Source organism: Phoxinus phoxinus (assembly GCF_949152265.1).
Source record: "Phoxinus phoxinus genome assembly, chromosome: 23".
Taxonomy (NCBI): domain Eukaryota; kingdom Metazoa; phylum Chordata; class Actinopteri; order Cypriniformes; family Leuciscidae; genus Phoxinus; species Phoxinus phoxinus.
Window position 1 is genome coordinate 21,030,682 of NC_136898.1, and position 15,366 is coordinate 21,046,047.

The 15,366-nt window shown below is 36.8% G+C and overlaps 1 protein-coding gene across 2 annotated transcripts in view; it reads right to left on the reverse strand.

Annotated features, from left to right (window-relative positions):
- Positions 1–13,602, reverse strand: part of ptbp3 (polypyrimidine tract binding protein 3) — a 72,829-nt gene extending 59,227 nt beyond the window's left edge. For both annotated transcript variants that reach the window (XM_079598844.1, XM_079598842.1), the window contains exon 1: positions 13,379–13,602. The gene's annotated coding sequence lies outside the window, so the exon portion shown is untranslated. The remainder of the gene's footprint in view (positions 1–13,378) is intronic.
- Positions 13,603–15,366: the final 1,764 nt, after the last annotated feature.

Genomic DNA, 15,366 nt, shown 5'->3' on the forward strand with positions numbered 1-15,366 from the left:
CCATTTTCAGTTAGTTTTGAAATACACCCACATCTGGGGCAACATAAGGCCTGTGCGCTCATAACTGCTGACTAGGATGAATGGCATCTGCTGAAATAGCAAAAAATTCAGGAGAATTTACTCAACAGGATCAATGATGAAGCAACAGTGAGATTATTTTTCATAATACCTTAAAGGTCTGACTTTGCAGTTATTACAAATATACAAATACAGATGGACTCTGGAGAAAAACTATTTGTGGGAACGTTGGAGGAGTATGAAGTGTAAAAGAAATAACAGGATTTTCTGGTCATATGATTGTGGCATTCTTCACAGAATTAACCCAACAAAAAAAAATTAAACGGTCACGAGAAAATAGGTGACGGATTGGGGGAGGTCTTTTGGTAGTTGGGAGAAGTACATTTTCTGGAGAAAGTAATAATGTTAACCCATACACAACTTTACACCATGATGCCACAGTGTTGCTATGCCTATGCCTCTATGTTTTTCTGCATGTTGGACACACCACATGACTTGGATTTGGCAGACAAATTTGATTCAAATATTAATAAGACTACTTAAGAACTGCTAAGAATAATAATGTTTTTTAAGGCATTGCATTTTCTAATGTATTTTTTGAAAAAATAAAAAATAACATCGCCTCATTATTAACCTACATATGGTACTGGTTTGTTGGAATACTTTTTTGTTTTGTGTTTAGATTATGAAGGAAAAAAGCATTGCCATCTTACAGGTCCCATCACTCAAGACGACACCAGTAATGTTGCTGTGTCAACTGCTTCGCTGTTTTGTCAGAGAAAATTCTATGGTTTCAGCAAAGTGTTTTTGGGAGGATATTTGAAAGACGTCCAGTGACTCTCGTTTAATGGGGTGGGTACTCTTTTGGCGAGAGCAAAAAAAAATTTGCAGTCGCTAGAGTGATGCCAAAAATGGAGAAAAACTAAGCATTTGGGATTTTCCCACCATCATTCAAGGGAGCTTAGCATTTGGGGAAAAAATTTGAGCACTATCCTCTGCCATTGCTTTTTTTTTCCCAATAGGCTGAGTCATGTTTTGACAATGCTTGCTTTCTTTTTTCATACAACATGCTCATGAATAATGGAGCATATTGGCATAATAATAGAACACATGGGTATATGAGATTTTATGTACGTTTTCCAAGCCAGTTGAAGCCTCAGTGAATTGGGCGAACCTGTTTGAGGCTTCAGACATGATGCTCTGGTTAACCAAATGGCATCTGTTGTGCCTGAGTTTGGCAGACTCGTAGGGATTTGCACTGGGGGAGACGGGGGTGTGTTTGGCGTGGCCGACCCCTCTAAATCCAGTCCCTGTAATTTACTCTGGGCTGTGTTTGCCACATACTTCACTCCTGATGCATTCCCAAGCATCCCTCAGTTAGAAGAAATGACTTTTACTATATACGGAATACAATGCTACCAAACTATCATACTACGTATACACTCAAAAAAAGCTGGGATGATTTAACCCATGTTTGGGTCAAATATGGACAAACCCAACCATTGGTTTAAAACATTTATTTTAATTTTTAAACCCAATGGTTGGGTTTGTCCATATTTGACCCAAATGCACTCTTAAATAATTTGTTGTTACATGAAAAAATACTTAAGCATGGTTTTACAAATTATTTATGCAAAACTTTGTTCCGCTCGCGTTTCATACATGATGCCTATAGCCAAAATGACACAGGCAGGCAATGATTAGGTTTATCACCACCAGCGGGGAAACGCCATTCATCTCACAACTCAGCGCAGACGGAAATAGAAGCTATTCTCTCTCAGAGCTTGTGAACGCTCTGTTAAATAAATGCACTTTCAATGGGAAAGCGGTGTAATTTGGACTGTAGAAAGGTGTTAATGCCTTAAACCTCGAGTCGAGACTAGGTGAAAATGCAGTACTTTCATAAGTGTTCCAACATTAGCACTGAATGAAAACAGAGCCGACAGTTGTCAACGCTATTTATTCAGCTCATAATATATTAAACACCCTCATAAAGGCAATGCACTCGTCTACATACATCGGCTGTTTGGATAATGTAAAGCGTTTCACCTTTCACATTAAACTGCAAATGCTGAATACGTATAGTAGTCACATGATTGTCGTTTAGTTTTCCTAAACAAAAAGGCGAATGCACTTGAATGGCAGGACTATCATTGGGATAGAGCACCGGCCAGTGGGAGGGGGGCTCTGTGAGGGTGTACGTATAAGAGGAAGATGATGAATGGCAGGAAGCCCGACGTCAATAACAACAACAACAATCCTCTGGATGGATGGAAAGCGAATCGTTCCATTACAAAGACTCATATGGCTGAACGCCTCCACTGAGCAGAGGCTGAGGGACGAGCCCGATGTGACTGTCCACCGCCAATGACGAAATGGGAACTCGCTCAAAGTGAATGGTTAAGGGACAGTTCACATTTACTTACACTTATGTCATTCCATACCCTGTGCAACAACACAAATGAAGATGCTTTGAGGAACGTTCATGCTGCTCTTTTCCATATAAGCAAAGCATTCAGTGACCAGAAGCTGTCAAGCCGTGTAAAGATAAAACGGCACCATAAAAATACCATGAAAGTAGTCCATGACTCTGTTCCAGTCAATATTATCTATATTAAATGTATATATTATATACAATCTAAATACCTTAGAAAAATGAATTTGGTTTAAATACATTTTCTTTCAAATAAGCAAAAATTATGTCAACTATGTTACTAACCAAACACCCTTATGAAAACTAAAAAGTGGTTTATCCCAAAACCATGTGACCAGCATCATGTGATGTCATTTTGATTTTGTGGCAGATATTTTAAACACATGGTAAATATTTTTGCAAAGTTTTTTCTGCATTTTATCTCCAATTACCTTTTGTTAAGGAGCCTGTCAACTATGTTACATTGTTATGGTTTGCAATATTATTATTTTTTTAATAAATATTAAAATGTGAGGTTAACCTATTCAAGAAAATAACATTTGGCTGGCCAGACACGGCCTGCCATTGAAATTATGATGCAAAATTGTGAAACTGTCAACTACATTACTGCCATCGTCAACTATGTTTTGACTGAATTTTTACACTTTAAATATCTAGACTGCTGCTTTTGATATTTCAGGGAGTAGTTTACATCCACATTGTCTGGATTTGACATTCTTAAAACTATCAAAATGAACTTTAAAGTATATTCGCTGATTAAAAAAATATTCTTGTCCTTCGTAACAGTGCTGAGAAATATTTGAAATAATGGCAAAAAAAAAATCATTCTTAGAAGTCTTTTTAAAGAATCACTGTACATATAGACCAAAGAACTGTGCAGAATAGACCAAAAAACATTGAATATTTGAGTCACTTAAATCAGTTCGTCTGTAACATAGTTGACAAACTCAGAGGGGAAATTCATGTAATATCAAAATGGTGGCACTGAATTTTCATTTTGAATAATGCTTTATTAAACCATTTTCAGTATGTTGAACATATTCAGAAGAACCGGTTTACTGATTTGACAACATACTGAAGCATGAGCTGGTTCTGCATGCTGCCATTGTCCATGGTAACAAAATAAGGAACTCGCTGACAAAAGCCATTGTTGCTCGTCTCCACATAATTTTTTGTCAAGTCAAGTCAATTTAGTGCAGCACTTGATTGGATGGTTAAAAGTGGCCTCCATATGACAAAAATTAACAACATGATTGTGGTTTTGGACTTAATAAAAAGTAAAGAAAGAATATTAAGGTTAAATTGCTTCTTTGGCATTAAGTGCATCATACATAAAAGGAACAAAAAATATTTTGATGTCATGTTGACAATGACGTGATGTTTGAGACCAGCGAATAACATGACGATACAAATATTCAGAAAGTGCAGAGAATGGCTCACTTTGCGCAGTGTACAGCAGGAAGTGGACTATATGAAAACAAGGAAGTACAGTACACAGTCTCCTGTGACACTGTTCAAACTGGCCAGATCAACCGCACCAGTATTAACCAGACATGAGAATGATAACAGCTAATAAACGTCATGCACTCTCTCTCAGATTAAACAGTGTTTTATAAAGGAAAGAAGTGGTGTAGTGTGTGTGGAAATGAGGCTGGTGTCCATATGGCAGACATGTGAGTGGGCGAAACATGTCGCCTTCTTACTGAAATCTAGAAAACGTGGGTATATTTGAAATTCTGCACAGCCGAGGTCGAGTGGCACATCATTTAAATATGAACTGGTTGTAGGTTGCGAACATCTCTTCTATTTTAATTTACATATCTGTGAAAATACTATAGACCCTGGGAGGCAGTTATAAATAACAGCCTTCAGCAGTTACAATAGATTTTTTAAGATTTTGAAATATATTTAAGAAAATATTTCTTAAATTAAAGGTATTTTGTACCAATATAATTAATTATTCATAAATAAATATCACGTCACACCACATGACATTTGACTAACATTTACTAACAAAAATGTCCGATTATTTGATCAGATTTATTGGGGGGAGGGGGGTTTATTCTCTAATAAGTCACCAATTACAGTTTTATGTTTTTTCCCCTTCATGTTTCTGCATGTTGGTTGCACCACATGACTTTGATTTGAAAGTTTTCAAATATTAATAAGCAGTGAAGTAGTTTTATTTAAAATATGATTGGTTTAAAATAACAAAGGATTATACCAAACTACTAAACATTGTTTTTTCAAGAATTTCTTTCTTTCACTGAGGATTTTTTTTATCCATTATTATTAGAGATTACTCCGATCGACCGGCTGATAATCACATTTTATGACTCGATCAGGATTCAGAAATTCGATCAGGAATGAAACATTAGTAAACCATAGTAAACCGCACATCTTTATTTAGAGCTGCAGGTTGTCGCGATTCAAACAAAAAATTTATAAATTGCATCACTTTTTTCTGGAGTTTTCTCAGCAGTGTTGTAACAAAAATCTCCAAAGGCAGCAACTTTTTTTTTGCAGTACTTTCAGGTATGCTACTCCAAATCATGTGAAATCATGAAAAATGCCTTCAGGGTGTAAAGGGTTTAAAGTGACAGCCAACAGACAGCATACACATCACTTAAAGCTTGAATGATCAGTATCGGCCAATCATGATGACAAGAAATAGGTAGTTGGTATCGTCTGCAAAAATCCTGATCGCCAATTAATATGAGGACAGTTGAATCACCCTGACCTTTTGAACTTTATGTTCCCCCTCTTAGAAACTCTATTTCTCATCACAGAAGAGTCATATTCAAGTAATTGTATGTAAAAATCGCTTTAGATCTAAAAAAGAAAAGGAAAAAAAGTGTCATGTTTTTTGCTTTAAAGACTAAACTAGATCTTTTCAAAATGTGCCCTCATGCTAGGGTGTTGTGAGGTTATTGTGCTAATAATGGTTTGTTTTTACCACTCTTCTAACCCAGGCGGTGTGAAAACTATAACAGCTTAATACAGGTAGTGAATACATAATATGCGCTAGTTTGGTGTGCGGTGTGAAACAAGGTTTTCCAAATACCACCTAAAAGACAATTTAAAAACAGAGGTCAGCTTTAGGATGTGCATTTCACATCACATTTAAAATAAAAGTGCTATCACATCGCCATTTTCACATCCCGACAATAAAAATAGACCAGCTGCTTTCAGATAAATCTTCATAAGGTCTCTGAGCCCTGTGAGGCCAGCAATCACATGACAATGTTTTTCTCTTTCATGCTCTAGGCCTTAATAAAATAAGACTTGTGCGGAGAAGAGACCATTCTCGTCTTGGATCTAGCCGTACGTTCCACTTCTTTAACCTTCGATTCTGACCCATATAACAGCAGATTCGTTACATTTAATAAATCGGTTTGCAATAAAAGCACTGATCTAGGATCAGTGTGTGGCTTCCATGTCCAAAACAGTTTGATTACATGGACAAGTAGAAGCTGATACCTGATAAGCACTCATTTCCTGCCATGCTATATGACTCGCAGGTGTAGATGCCCATTTGAACAGCCTGCCCTCATGTGTCATTGTAGTAAACTTCCCTATTTAACTCGTCCCACATGCTGACGACGAGTGACACCTCAAATCATCCAGCTTGTTGAGGAGAGGTGTGCTATTTCCAAGCGATCCGACTTGTGATTTTCGCTTGGCGGACAATAGAACAGGCAAAAGAAGAAATTCGCCATGCATTGAATGAGGGATGCCAGAATATCACAGAAATGGAGGACTTTTGACTTGGATTAGTAAGAAAAATCCTAGCAATTATACAGAACGCCCTGACAATCACTCTAGCATTGAGCCAGTGACTTCAAAACTACATTGGACCCCTCTTTAGTTTAAAGAGGGGTCATTTAACATTCAACATTTAACCTCTTGTTTAGTAAAGTGGATTTAAAGTGGATCTGAGAGCGTTTTGCAATTCAATAGGGGTTAAAGAACCGAAGATCGAAGGTTGTAGAGATACCCTATTTGGTGGGATGGTCAGAAATCCCGCCCACTACTCAGCCGTAAACACACACACACCTCATCTGACACTAGGTAGCACCATAACAAGGTAAAGGTGTTGCAGATACGGGCAAAAGTGATCAAAAGAATATTGATATGTGCTTTACGAAGATATAAGCAAATTAATTGGTCTAGTGTTGCAAAAAATGTGCCTACCGTGTATAAGTCACTTTTTTTCATAGTTTGACTGGTCCTGCGACTTATAGTCAGGTGCGACTAATATATCAAAATTAATTCATACTGACTGAGATGAACCAAGAGAAAACATTACCGTCTACAGCCGCGAGAGGGCGCTCTAGTTAGCGGAGTTGTTCAGAAGCGACATCGAGGATGAGTTCAATGGATTCAGTGTTGTGGAATGAGATCGCGGGAGCTTGGGGAACTTGCCTACCGGTAACTTGCTTGTTGGACTCGCTGGCTAATGTTAATTTAGCCTATTCAGCGGTATATGTTCTCTATGCTAATGTGTAGCTGAATAACTGTTAATGTGTTACGTTAACATGCCGGACACCTATTCAGCCTGTTGTTCTGTGTGCTATTGTGGAGCTGAGTAACTTGCCTTTCCAGATTAAATGTGTGTTTTTGGTCTTGGTTTTTGTGAAATAAATGTATAAATAAATGCGACTTATAGTCCAGTGCGACTTATATATGTTTGACTGATGTAACTTATACTTGGGAGCGACTTATAGTCCGGAAAATACGGTATATATCTGCCAAATACGAAGTCCAAACTTAATGAAATTTGACATGCATACAACCGGACAGCCTAAGGGTGCATGCCAGCCAAGTTAGGTCAAATTCTGCCTATCAGTGGCACTACAACTGCAAAACGTAACTTCGTAGTCGTATGATCAATCGAATGGGAATGTGCGAATGCTAACATTTTCTTAAAATATCGTAGTTAAACAGTTTATATTAGCTTCCATCAGCAAATAATGTCAAATCTGAGAAGACATTAAGAAATTTAGTAGATTTAGAAGATGTCTAGAGGTGGCGCTACAACACGTTTTTTTGCTAATAATGGTTACAATAAAAACCGTCTTTCCCCTGAATCCTAAGGTTGTGTTCACACTTGTAGTTCGGTTCGCTTTGTTGGTTTGGTCCTGACCAAAAAACATTTAGTTCTGGTCCGCTTAGCGTTCACATTGGCATTTTAACACCGAACCTAAAGATACTGAACCTAAAGGCATAGAGATATGCTCATAACCTGATTGGTCGGCTTTTATTACGTACCGGTATATATTTCACGACGAAACTTACCCAACAACCAAAACAATGCTGTGTTCAGGCTTAATCCAACCAAACATGCCAAATGTGAAGTCAGTTGGTAATATCTGTATCCATTTCCGCAATTTTGAGTTTGTCTTCTTTCCATAAAAACACACTTAAAAGTCCTATATAATATTATAAAAAATGCATCGCCGTTGTATCACTGAATCATCTACATAAGCATTTAATGCGTGGTCCCTGATTATCGCCGCTTGCAGCTATATTTTATACTGATTGCTATTTCCAAAACAGGAGGTCAAGTATCAAAGATATTGAGATGAATGTGAAAGCCCTCATGCAATAGAAAGTAGGAAGGTTGTTTTTTTCCAGCCCTCACTCTGCAGGAAGTACGGGCATAATGGTGTTCTCATGATGTAACTCACCACGATCTAGCAGGGGAACTTCCCCAACATCTCACACGGGTTTGTGGGACGTCTCGGCTATCAGGCTGCGAGTTATTCCTGCTCCCCACACTTTGCCTAATTATCGTCGCTCGGGCTTATCAGGAGGATACTGACAGGATGAAACATTTCCTCCTGAAGACAACATTAGTCTTAAAGTGAAACGTCCTAAATGAATCACCCACATGAGGCAGCAAAGTGCCCATCACATGGTTTCCATTTGGAAGCTATTGTGATTGGGTTACAATGCATTATAATGAACTGCAGGAGCGATCATTTCTAATTCATGTGGCACAGAAGGCTGGAATCTTTTTTTGTGCAACAGTGGGAAAAAAATAGAGCATTATTTGGATGAATCTCAAAAAAATGCAAATAAATGTATATTTAATGCTAAAATCAATCTTCTTATTTTACATTAAGGAAAGGACGGACTGTAAAGCAAAAAACCTTGAACCAAAAATCACTGTGAATAAAAAAAGAAAGATATATTATTATAATTGTAAATAAGATTCACAGTATTTTTTGTACTGAATTTAATTTGATTTTAAAACTTCCTTTAAAGTCTCATTAAAAAACATTCTGTCTATACAATATGATGTTTTATTTTGAGCATTATTTTTTTGTCACAACAATAAAACAATACAAATTTGACAACGCAAATTTTTTTTAATTGTCTTAAATAAAAATAGGCTTTTTTTTATTGATTTTGGGTGAATATGACCTGCACATTCTGTGAGATTCAGGTTTGATATCAGATTAAATTAAAGATTAAATATTATATAAATGCCAAATCATGTTTCCATGCTCAAAACCCACAAATATTGGTTTGTTTTGAGCACAACAAGCACCCTTTTGAACTAAGGGCATTGGTTCTGCTGACGACCGGTCGCGCCAGTTTACAGCCCACAGGATAGCATTTCTCAAGTACACCACGGACATTACTTCAACAAGGTCGATTATTAAGTCAGCGCTTAAGGTCGCACTTGCTTTTTTGTAATGTGGATGCAGGTCAGACCGAAATCTGCTCATTTATATCAGAATTATATCATTAATTATGAAGCCTTGGGGTGTATTCAGACCTGTAGATCATTTGTTTTGTTCTGAAACAGGAATTAAAATGATTACAATGTTGTCTTCGTGGTTTGATTCGCTTTCACAAGGCAACATTTCTTAAAAGGAACAAAATTTGTTAATAGAAGTCACGTGCGAGTTAACCGTCCTTGTGGCTTTCTTTGTACCTGCCGTTATATTACTTTAATAGTCTCAGCAGGAATCAAGGCTTTGTACGCATTTATTGTACCTATTTTGGAGAAGAGCAATTAGGCGCCATTTTAAAATGAACAGGCAGCGCTTCGTCTTTGCTCCAGGATAACTTTCAGAGACATTAGCAAAACAAACATTGCAGCTTTTCCCACAACTTATATATTTATAGGCTACCTATCATACATTGTGATGCAGCTTGGTTCGCTGGTCTGTTTTCTTTCTCACCACAAGCAAACCAAAGTTTTCAAGCTGGCCGAGACCAACTATGGTGATCAGGTGAACTCGCACCATTTTTCTTTTTTTTTCTTTCACAAATAACTATAACAAACCAAACTAAGGGAGAAGAAAAGCAATGCTCCAAATGAGATGTGAAAACAGTTGGTCACGATACACAAACACAGGCCTCCACTGAAGCTCTGCTATTATTACGGCGGGAGACGAATAAGTTGGCCTAATGCGAGATGTGGATTACTTCTTTTTTTCAGTAACTCATTACTTTTTGATGTAATGTAAATGCAAGGTACTTTGTTTTGCCATGTATTGACTGACAGCTCTCCTGTCTCCGTGTTGAGAGAAATTGTAAGCGCAGAGGTGTTGTGTGTGTGTGTGTGTGTGTGCGCGCGCAGTGTGTGAACATGATGATTATTGTAGCTCTAGACTAAATGTGTGCATTTACTCATCTCACTTGAACAAAAATAGATCCAGCATTCCTCAAAATGAATAAAAACAGTGAAATGCAAACTCAGAATATTACACAAACCTGCAATAATTAAATATGTGAAATTACACAAACATACTTTGTGCATTTAATATCACTTTATTAACAAATTTCTTTGCTGCTGACCTTTGATGATCAAGCAAAATTGACTTTATATAAACATTACATGGTTTGTTAGAGCTGCGCCCTCTACTCCACAGACGTGAATTTGCATTTCCTTCAGCCTGAGGCTTATTCATTTCACTTTTGGTGAGAAAGGGCCTTTGCATCTGCCAAAAATAGGACTTTTTTGTTGTTAAAAAATGCAATTACATACTTTTCTAGGGGGTAACGCAATATTGTAATGCATTACTTTTAAAATTAACTTTCCCAACACTGTCTTCTACAGCACTTAACATTAAGATCGGCTGCAAACAGTGTCGAAAGCAGAATTTCAGCAACTACCTTCCTTTTTTCCTTTCTACTTCTGTATTAAAATGTGAAAAGGTTCATGACTAGATTACAGTTTACAGCTGTATAAACCCAACTAACTGCATGTCAAACATTTACAGAGCACTTCTTCATATTAAGTTTTGAAACAACATTAGGCTATATTACATTTTTTAACAAAGACAAATGAGGTTCGTCTAGCTCTGTTCCATTGCATCAGTTGTCTGATATCAGGACTCGGCGTTACCAGATGCCTTTGTTATAATTAAAGTGACACAAACCGAACCCCTCGGTTCTGCCTCCACCCAGGTGGACACCTCAAGCTTCCACATTTAATAAAAGCCAATGAGAGACAGAGAGGCAAAGTAAAAAAATGTGTTCGGTCTTTCAGAAGCAGACTGTAATCCCCACACTGGGGAGATGTGGGAGTTGTTTGATGGTGGAAATCCCCTGGGAGTGTGAAAATGCACAATTATCTAATGCTTTCACTTCAGCAGAGCTGCAGCTGTCCTTTATATATAGTATACTGTACTACATTAACTGCTAGGATCACGACCAATGTGTGAATGATAAACACACTAAAAAGGTGCAACATGCTATAATGGGAACTGCCACTGTTCTTTGTTCTTTGTGGACAACGTGACATGTTTTCATGAGCCTATAGACATTGAGGCACTTCAGCATTAACCAAACAAACCCATAACCAACTTGCGCAATTCAAGGTGTGGGATATCACTTTTGTGCTGGGCAACGATTAATCGTGATTAATCACATCCAAAATAAAACTGGTGTTTACATAATATATGTGTGTGTACTGTGTATAATTATTTATATATATATATACAAAATATATACACATATGCATGTATACATTTAAGAAACATTTGCGTACTGTATAATCTTATACATAATGTATATTAAATATAAATATTTTATATAAAAAAAATTCTTAATGCGTGTGTGTATTTACATACAAAATAATTATACACAGTACACACTATATATTATGTAAACGCAAACTTTTATTTTGGATGCGATTAATCGCGATTAATCGTTGCCCCGCATTATCCTATTTTACAAGGAAATCCTGAACAAATCCTTTATTTTGAGTCTGATCCTTTAGATGAATTAGTTGAACTGGTTCATTAAACTGGATTGAATCCCTGCGTACAAATACGCCTACTTCCAAACTATATTGCAGGTGAAAAACAGTGAGTCGAGCAGTATGTCCAAATTCATAGTATTCATAAAAACAGCAGGGGAAAGTACCCGGATGACCCACTACTTCTGGTGAGATGCTGAAGTGTGCATCCAATGAACACTTAACTATCCCATGAGGCCACGGTAGAGGAGTTGTGAATGCCAGTGAAGCGAAGCAATTGACAACATGACAAATGTAGTACGAAATCGCCGGCTACACCCTTATATAGTGGACTATTTGAAGGGACAGGCATTCATACTGGTGTTTGAAACCATAGTAAACATTGAGTGCACTTATTCAATCGCATTATGCAACAAATTCAGAGGATGGTGTTCACATCGCACCATTCACCATGTATAATTAGTAATTGTGTGAACAAGTGACCGATTTCAGCAGCAGCTTCAGCGCCTATTTATAATGTAGGGGCGGAGCTTCAGATTCTAGAGAGCATTTGATTGGACAGCAAATCTGATAAGAAGCTGAATCATTTATCCATTTTGGGGGAAGTGAGAGACAACGTTTTGAATGCTTATCGTCTAAACGCGAATGTTGTCATTGTTTTGGAGCACACTAGCTTATAAATAACAGTATGTCTAACATTTATACTAAAAGCCAAAAAAACGTAAATTTTGGTTTCATGGGGACTTTAAAACGGACTGTTCAAAAGAACCAATTCGGAGAAATTAGTCTAGAGAAGACAAGCAAAGCAACAATAAGTGAGTAATATATAATCTGACACCACGGAGTCCCTCGCCCGCAGTTTTGCTCACGCACACGAGTGTAAACAATGAGTTAAGCACACTATACAACACCATATACAACGCGCAAATTAAACCATAAACAGCGCTCGAGCTCTCTATACTGTAAGCGCGGCGCGCGACTGCGTACAATGAAAGCTGTTTGTCGACTCGCCGTCTGTGCAAATGTGTCAAACATAATCGCGTTATTATTTTACAATTCTCACATAAAACCCACTCGAGAGCGTCGGTGGATGAAAACAGGAGCGCTAATAACGCCAGGAAACACTGTTTTCAGACAGATTCGCTTCAGAAACGCCCCTTAATGGCTTTAAAATGGCAGCAACACACGAGGAGCTCTTATTTCCTTAATTCTTACCACTTCACGAATCTATTCACCTCGAATGCATGTCGTGTATATTGAATAGCAAGGGTTGAAAGCAAACCAGGAATGATTGTATAACAAAAGCTACAAGCAAAACGCCATTTAATTCTAAACAAGCGCACTTCCTTGAATCTAACTTTGATTATGATATATCCACAGAGCCATACGCCCATATTTTGCATCTCAAGAACATCAACCGATTATTAATGTTAACGCGACAAGCGCATCATGATTTTAATACTTACCAAAGCGAAAGTAAAAAAAAAAACTGATATTTAAAATTTTCACTGCATTTGCATTTAAAAATAAACAAGCACTCAGGTTAAATCTCCAGCAGTTTACACGTTTGCTCCCTCCCCCACTTCCCCCCCATGCCATTTCTGACGTGCCATTATTATCATTACATACAATAATGAAAACACTTCAATACATGAGCAACTCAACAAGCGCGTAATAGGAAAATAAGACAGTGTAAATTCACATACCCATCCATTGCACAGAGCAAAACAGTGGCGAGGTGAAATAACAACGCAAGCACAGGAAAATGAAGAAACGGGTGTTACTGCTGTTACTACAGTTCGACTCCCCAACACAAATTCACTCTCTCAAGCACAAAGGCACGCACACACTTCCTGCTCCTGACGTGAACACACACACATGCATGCATGTACAGACGCTTCTCTGTACAAAATGGCCTCCCCCTTTCAGCAGACACACCTTTGAAGAATCGCGTAATAATATAATTGTTGTTGTTGGACGTTTTGTTGAAAGCACCAATATAGAGTTCGATATTGCGCGCGACAACAAGTTCCGCGCGTTCACTGTTTTCAAGCGCAGCGCGTGCTTTTGGATAATTTGATGATGTATCAGCACTAGGAACTCTATAATCTTGTTCATGTAATATATTTATTAAAGCAGGGATTTAATATAGATATAATCATGTTTAAAGACTTTTTTCATACAGTAAAAACATGTGTACAATATTATCTAGAAAATATTTACATAGTGTAAATATTTACAAATACTGTAACATGTATAAAGTTAAATATAAACATTAAATATAACTGTTATTTATCTTATGATTACAGACCAGTCTTTAGAAAACATAATAAAATAATAATATCTGTAAAATTATATCTATTTAATTATTTTTAAATAAACATAATCATTTTGTTTTATTTTGCATATTTAATTTTTTAGTGCTGTCAAATCGATCTTTTGTTAATCACATCTAACAAAAGTTTGAGTTTACATAATGTGTGTGTATATTATTATATTTATATATATTATGTCTGTGTATACATATATACACATATGTATGTATAATATAGGCTATGTGTGCATACAGTACACACACACACACACACACACACACACATACAGACAATATACTATATTTTATTATATTATATTCCAGCTGCGAGTGTGTTCCTAAAATTAACTCGTATGGTATTAACCATACGAACCATTCTGGTACATTGAATTATTAACTAATTATGTCACCCAATAAAGCATTTTGTTTATTTAATAATGTTGACTATTTGTTATACACATATCACATTAAGACAGCAGTAAAGATGTTATCCACTCAGTCCCTGAAGCGTGTAGGAACTTGTTACACTTGTTGGACCGGCTGAACTGCAGTCTTGTGCTCACATGAAACGTGTGTGTCACAAAAAGCTCTGTGTAATCGCACATTCATAGCCTGCATGTTTTCACTATTCCAGTGCACAGAGAATTTAAATCAGCTGAAGTTGTAATACAGTAGTTTACTCCAGTTTTTTTTTTTTTTTTTTACTGGGGTCTGGGGCCCCCGGGGGCCAAAAGGAGTGCTTAGGGGGTCCGTGGAAAAGTTAAGAGAAACAGACTGACTCAAGTAAATGTAATTATGAATTAACATAAACTGATTTAAATAAATAAACAAATTTTGATTTAAATATGAATAAAGAAATAAGGGAATAAATTGATAAAAAGAAATAAAGAATATACATTTTTTAAATAAATAAATAATACATCTAACAGTACAGTACTATAGTAAGGAAAATAAGTACGGTACCGGTTATGTAACATGATAGAAACTAAATATTTTCCAAATAGAATCTACACATATATTATTATTTATAATATTAATCACAGTATTAATGGGGTGTTTATACATGAAAATATATAGCTGCCTTTTAAATTTTAGGATGAGGGTCCATTACACAATGGTGGTCTGTGGCCTATAAAAGACCCAAAACCCCTGGTTTATATCATAGATATGTATTTGTCCATATATCTATGTTTATACTTGACAGAGAGACGGTGGATGTCATGGTGAAGGTGTTTACATCACGATTATAATCGAAACAATTGAAACTTTGTTCATGAAACAATTACACATTTTCATGGTAACACTGTAGCCAAATTACAAGTGTTTTTAAAGGGAACATCATTCATCACGATAGATGACAAACATGACACAGGGGTTGAG